The sequence below is a fragment of the Hakea prostrata genome, chromosome 11, assembly GCF_041222555.1.
Source record: "Hakea prostrata isolate BN-2017 chromosome 11, UWA_Hpros_2, whole genome shotgun sequence".
Lineage (NCBI taxonomy): Eukaryota > Viridiplantae > Streptophyta > Magnoliopsida > Proteales > Proteaceae > Hakea > Hakea prostrata.
The window spans coordinates 7,943,386-7,949,815 of NC_142610.1; positions in this window are offsets into that span (position 1 = coordinate 7,943,386).

Here is a 6,430-nt window from a genome sequence, read left to right on the forward strand (position 1 = left end):
TCGAACCAACCCAGAATTAGGTTGCAGTATACACCCATTTGTCACAAGAATCAATCATAACAAAGCATCTGGATTAACATAGTTAATTGGGGACAAAATGGAGAAAAACATGTTATTTCCTTTCCATCAAAAGTCACTTGTACATATGTACATACCCTCCAAAGTTAGGGTGCATCACACCAAAAAGAAATACCTGATGCCGACCCCAACAAGTGACATACAAAATACAACAAGAAATAACACTATTTCTACCATAAGGTTCCTATCACGCACATACAAGTCGTAACTTCTACCCCACGTTGACGTCCACTGTGTCGAAATCTATTAAGTCACTAGCAATCCCACTCAATCTATGTGGATCGGGAGTAGGCACAAACGTCACATGCACAGTCATCTCCATGATCAAAAGTAGTGGGGGTCCACCAATCCCCGTAATTGGGAACGCACGCTGAACATGCCTCAGGCGTGAAGTCGGACGTGGGAAGATCGGCATCCTCAGATAATGCTGAATCTATAGAACATGTGTATATACAAAAGTGAGCTCACAGAGCCCAGTGAGGGGAAATATCTATAAAGCAAACATATCAATATCATGAGGTTATTATGCACAAACATATGCTCTAGCATACAATGCTTAGGTCCGTGAAGGTTAAGCGCTACTCCGGTCACGGTGCAATATTCTTCCAATACCCCCACAGGGTTTAATCATATTCACATAACCACAAGAATACCAACGGACCGTTGGGTTACTCACATTTCACCCTAGACAACCGCATGAGGCCCGTGGGGTACTCATATTTCACCCACATCCCATTGGTTGACCAACACCTAATCCCCTGTTGGCAAGGGAAGTAGCACTCAGATATGCACTCTAGCCATGCAATCTACTATGATGATTATGCAGGGTCTGAAATATGTTATGTGTCCCATACCACAGTCATACAGCTGGCCTCGTATGCAATATAGAATTAGAACGAAATGCTTTCCACTATAATTAAGTCATTTTATACCCATCATAGTAATGAGTGTGGGAATACCGAGTGTACAGTCCATGAGTGTAATACCCATCGGATACTTCTACCGGGGTGTACGATCACACATTCAAGGTATTTCTCACATCATCACCAGAGGGTACGTATGCATCCATAATCATATACACATGCATTGCAATTATATAAATATCATGCATGTCCTAATTACATCAATTCTACACATAATATATACATATGTTTGTTTGACCAATAAAATAATATAAGGATCCATGATGCATGAGAGTCCTAAGTTCCCACTCACCAATTACTTGTCGGTTCTGCGTAAGCCTCTTTAAAATTCACCTTAAGCTAACTTGCATGCACGTCTTCTCTTTCCTCTAGGCCTTTAATGGCTGATTCTCCTCTTCTACTTTCTTCTCCCACCTGTTAACTCCTCTTTCTTCCTTTACTGTTCTGCAACTGCACTTCTGTTTTTCTTTCTTTTCTCTCACGTTCTTTTTCTCTCTCTCCTCCTCTCCTCTTCTCTGTTCTCTTCAGTTACACCTTTACACTTAACTCTCTTTCCACTTCCCCTCTCTCTCTCCTCTCCACCTCTCCCACGTCTTTAATGGCTTCCGCTCTCTCTCTCTCTCTCTCTCTCTCTCCTCTCTTCTATTCCTCTTCTCCACTCACTTCTCATTCCACGGGTAATGTGATGTTGATTACTTTATCACATTAGATATATGCAAAGTAATTTAAATAATGTGGTAAAATGGAATGAATATGTGTCACTTCCTCTTTCCTTTATAACTATCATATGCATGCATTAGAAAACAATGGCCTTCCACGTGAGGAGGTGGGAGAGAGGGGAGGTGTCACTCCCTCCTTCTCTCTCCTCTTACCTTAACACCTAAAGTACACCTCATGCTGCTTTATCAACATTAAGTATATAAAAATCATGATGTGTATATGAATTTGGATCACCACATTATTACTTCTTAAAAATGCCACCTCCTCCTTCTCTCTCTCTCTCCTGTTAATCACTTACGTATATATATATATAATATAATATACATAATACATGCTATATATAATTAAAGTTATTTTTTTATAGGCTTGGAGGCCCGCTCTATTATCTTACGGCTGGGCCCACTCGAGGTGCTAATATTAATACCTTCGGGTTCAGAAAATCATGCTGATCATTTCTTTATTTTCAGTTCAGTCTAATTCCACCGGATATGAGATCTATGAGCATTACTATGTATCGATCATGAGGAAATAAATAAATTCTCGAATAATTAAATCGTACCTCTTTGGAATGACATTCTCATTGAGGGTCTCCAGTGGTTCGCTTGCCGGCTCGATGGTGTCTACTCTAGGTTCACCGGTCCGAGTTGGTTCTTTAGGTAAAAAATAAAATTCGAATTAGATCAGAAATTTTGGGGTGCGGATATTACAATGCATGTTTATCATCAGATTTAGGTGTTGTTCTTGTATTATTTTATTTCCTCGAGTAATTCTGGTGATACTCTCCAAACTGCTTAAGTCATAGGAGTTCAGAAAGGATGTGTGAAATGGCAGACGAAAGTCATCAAACTAATAATTGCTATCTTGCCCAAAATTAAAATACTAAATGTACCTGTGTTTTTGTGATATTGTATTAAAAGTGGTTCTGGGTGTTGCATGATGCTTGCTGAAACTGCGTTAAAGTTTCGCACTCTGGTGCTCCTTTGCTTCTTGTAGAAATTCATTTTCTTAACAGAAAGTAGAGTAACATATACCATAGATAAGTATTCAAGAGTGAAATAAATAAATTTATTTTCTCATCGCACCTCCCCTCAAATGAAAATGGAGATTAAAGCCAAAGTACAGTGGGTCTTGGTATAAAGCATCTAAAGATAGCATAGCAGTCTGCATGGAAATGAAAGTAAACCAACATCGGCAGCAATCATGGTCGAGTATGATGTATGGAGTTGGATTAACTCCAACACGAGTTTATGGGACAGAAAAGAGAGCTCAATAAGTCATATGCTAAAGGGAATGCAAAACTGTGGACTAAGTTAAGTTACACATGTTGGAGGAGTCTACAATTGAATAGAAATGAGATAAATATATCGAAGGATAACTACTCTTCGCTTGAGGCTGACGTATACTTCCTAGTGCAAGGATGGCATTACTTGAGGTGAATATATGTTCTTACGAATCTAAAAAACTTGGAATCTCATTTTCCCTCTCAAAGAAATTTGATTTTGTTTTTCTAATTTGTAGTTTGTGGTTTCTCTGCTGCTGTGGGTTATTTACAAGCTACTGTAACCCCTATTTGGAGTTGTATAAATTTATTGAGCTCTATGCTTGTGTGTTCAGAGGAGCCACCATGCAGCTGGAATTGGGAATTTTATCAGGAATGGACCATCCATTTCCCTCTAGATGAAGGACGCATGTCCATCAGTCACATCCAAGGGTTGAGGCAGGATTGAGAAAATATAATTTTTTTTTATTTTAATTTAATCTGAACCTTTGAATGTGACTGATAGATATGTGTCATTTATCCAAAGAGAAATGGATGGTCCAGAAAGATAAAATTCTGTGGAACTGTGGTTGACATGTCCAGTGTCCAATTGTTTGTGAATGCTTGCTCCCCCCCCCCCCCTTTCTTTCCCATGGTGCATCCAAAATGGACCTGGGGTATTATATTCCTGTGGTGCTCTTGAATGTAAACTTTTCTTGTTATGCGGTATGAAACTGTTTCTATAAATTTCAAGGGATCCAATGGTGCAACTGGAATTGTAGTTTATTATGTCCTGGGTCTTCCTGGTCTTGTTGTTGCTGCTAATATTGGGCAAGATTGAGAGGAAGAAACTAAAATTTTGTTTTTTGGGTACTTGTTAAGGTACATTATGTACTCAGTTTTGTTCCAAGTGAACTTCTTTGTGGATTTGACAGCGAACTTGTAAATTAGTTAAAGCTCTCTCTCTCCCTCTCTCTCTCATTTCCTATGTTGAGGTTCTTCTCTTTTTTCTGGTTGCACTTTTCTTTTTTCTATGTACTTTATTTTGTTTTTGTTAGTAGTTGAATTGAACAATGCAGAACACTGACAATTAACTAACAGATGAATGTGGGTGCATGCCTATACCCATGCTGTTTCTTATATACTTGTCTTTACCAAGATATGCCTTTTCCCAACTCTCCATCATTTTTTATAGATAGTATTGTTGCATACTGTATATCCTCTTGTCTCTGTTGGGTAAATTTGTGTTTACCAAATTCTGATGATAACAAGATTTATGGCATCTACTTTTCTTTATTAGATGTATGTTTAACTTATGAAAACCAGTCAATGATGAGGACAAAATCAACATATTGGATGGAAGCAAGAGACATTTGGTGGCAGGTTAGTTGATTATATTTCTTCAGACATCTGAAAACCAGTCAGTGATGAAGACAGAATCCACATATTGGATGGATGCTAGAGACATTTGGTGGCAGGTTAGTTGATTGTATTTCTTCAATCATCTGCTGGAGTTTCTCAAAATTAACATCTGCACTTCAGGGGAGATTTTTGAAGGTCAAGGAGCATGAAATACTTTTAAGATAACAAGCATTACAGGAATTTCATGACATTTATCTGAGCAAGAAACATATTCATCTTATCTGAGTATCCACTTCTTCCCAAGTTTGGGCTCTTACAACGACTTAGTTATGATCGATGCTGGAAATCCTGGCCAAGGGCCATTGGAGCTGCATGATATTCCTGGAGAAGAGGAAGCTTCTTCCCAAGTTTGAGCTCATGACTGTGTGACTGTAGTCTGTGTTGCGAACTTCCTTGAGATGAGTGAATCAGTTGAGAAGGGAATTCTTATCTTGAAACTTTTGATGTTTCTTCAAGTCTTGCATCCTTGAAGGTTAGAAGGACCGATTGTCACTCTACAGACAACTGAAAAGCTGCTGGAGTGGTCTGAAAATCATGGGCTCATTTGGAGTACAAGTGATGTATATAAATCTTTCTCGATTGTTAGATTTGTATTACTCATTTCCAAGCCTTCCTTTTGATCATGTACTTACACTGACATAATAGAGGTTAAGTAAGAAACAAGTTGCTTCGTTATGTTTATTTGATAAGCACAGAGTAAGTTTGCAATTCAAATTTGCAGTCTCTATTGACACAACCATGCTATAGTAACATTGATCTGTCCATATATGGTTTCTTCAACTACTTCACCAATCTTCGTTCAAGCCCCTCAAGGAGACCGTATATGAATGTATCAATTTGGTTAAAAGCTTTCAAGCCCCTCAAGGGAGAGCATATATGAATGTATCAATTTGGTTAAAAGCTTTCTTCTCCTTTCTACTTATTTTTTAGATTTTAGTTAAATATGCTAGGTATTCAAAATTTGGAAGAATATTATATGGATGAATTTACACGAATTTATTTGTAATCCAAATTATCTACATATAATTTTGAAAAGTGTTCTTGCGACAGAAAAAATATAAGGCATGCATTTTACTTTCGGAAAAAAAATATTTTGTTGTGCACAGTTCTTTGCTGTACTTTTTATACCAAATAATAGGGTGAGATTTAAAGTTTTATTTTAAATTTTAAAAGTCTATACTAGCCTTGTAGTCTCTTTATTTTTTCAGCCAATTATTTAGCATATATGTGCATTACTATGCACAGAAGGGGATATTTTTCCTTTTACTTTTTGCTACTGAGTGGATTTTGACGAAAAATGTTCTTTTGCCTCACTTTTTTTCCCTTTTGTTTCCTTTTTAGTTGTGCTTTTAAGCTAGGCAGTTCTTGTTGAGTCTTTGGTTTATTTTGTTTTGGCTTGGTTCTGCCCTTTGTTATTAATGTATTCTTTTTTTTCCTTTTTTTTAAATAATGAATTTATTAATTTATATATAAAAAAGAATGAATATCTATTGCTTTCAATCCCACACAACATAAAAAATTTATAAGTTCAATATCCATTTGGATATGGTGCACTAGAACCATTAGTTACTTGGAAATTTTATTGGAATAAGTTAGGTATATCATCTTCCCATGGTTCAACCTCTTTTAGGATTTTTTTCTTTATTTTATACAATGTTTTAAAGTGTTGTTATTAGATTTCAAATCAATTAGATTATTTTAAGAGATATGTTGTCTCATATGGAATATTGTATTGTATTAGTTATTATATATTAGTGCAATCTCGAAATGATACTATCGATTAGTTATTTTTTTTATTATCATTATTTTTAATATCTGAGGTTCATCTGGGGCCGCTTGTGCGCACCTTGATTACATTCTCAGTGAGGAGATTTATAGTCTATAATGGTTGAGCCCATGACCTCTTCACTGAGAAGTATGGATCTTACCACTCTAGCGACTAGTAATGTTGTAAATATAAACCTTATTTTTAGGTATTCCATTTGAAGTTAGAGATAAAGAATATTATAAATTAAAATATTCTATATTC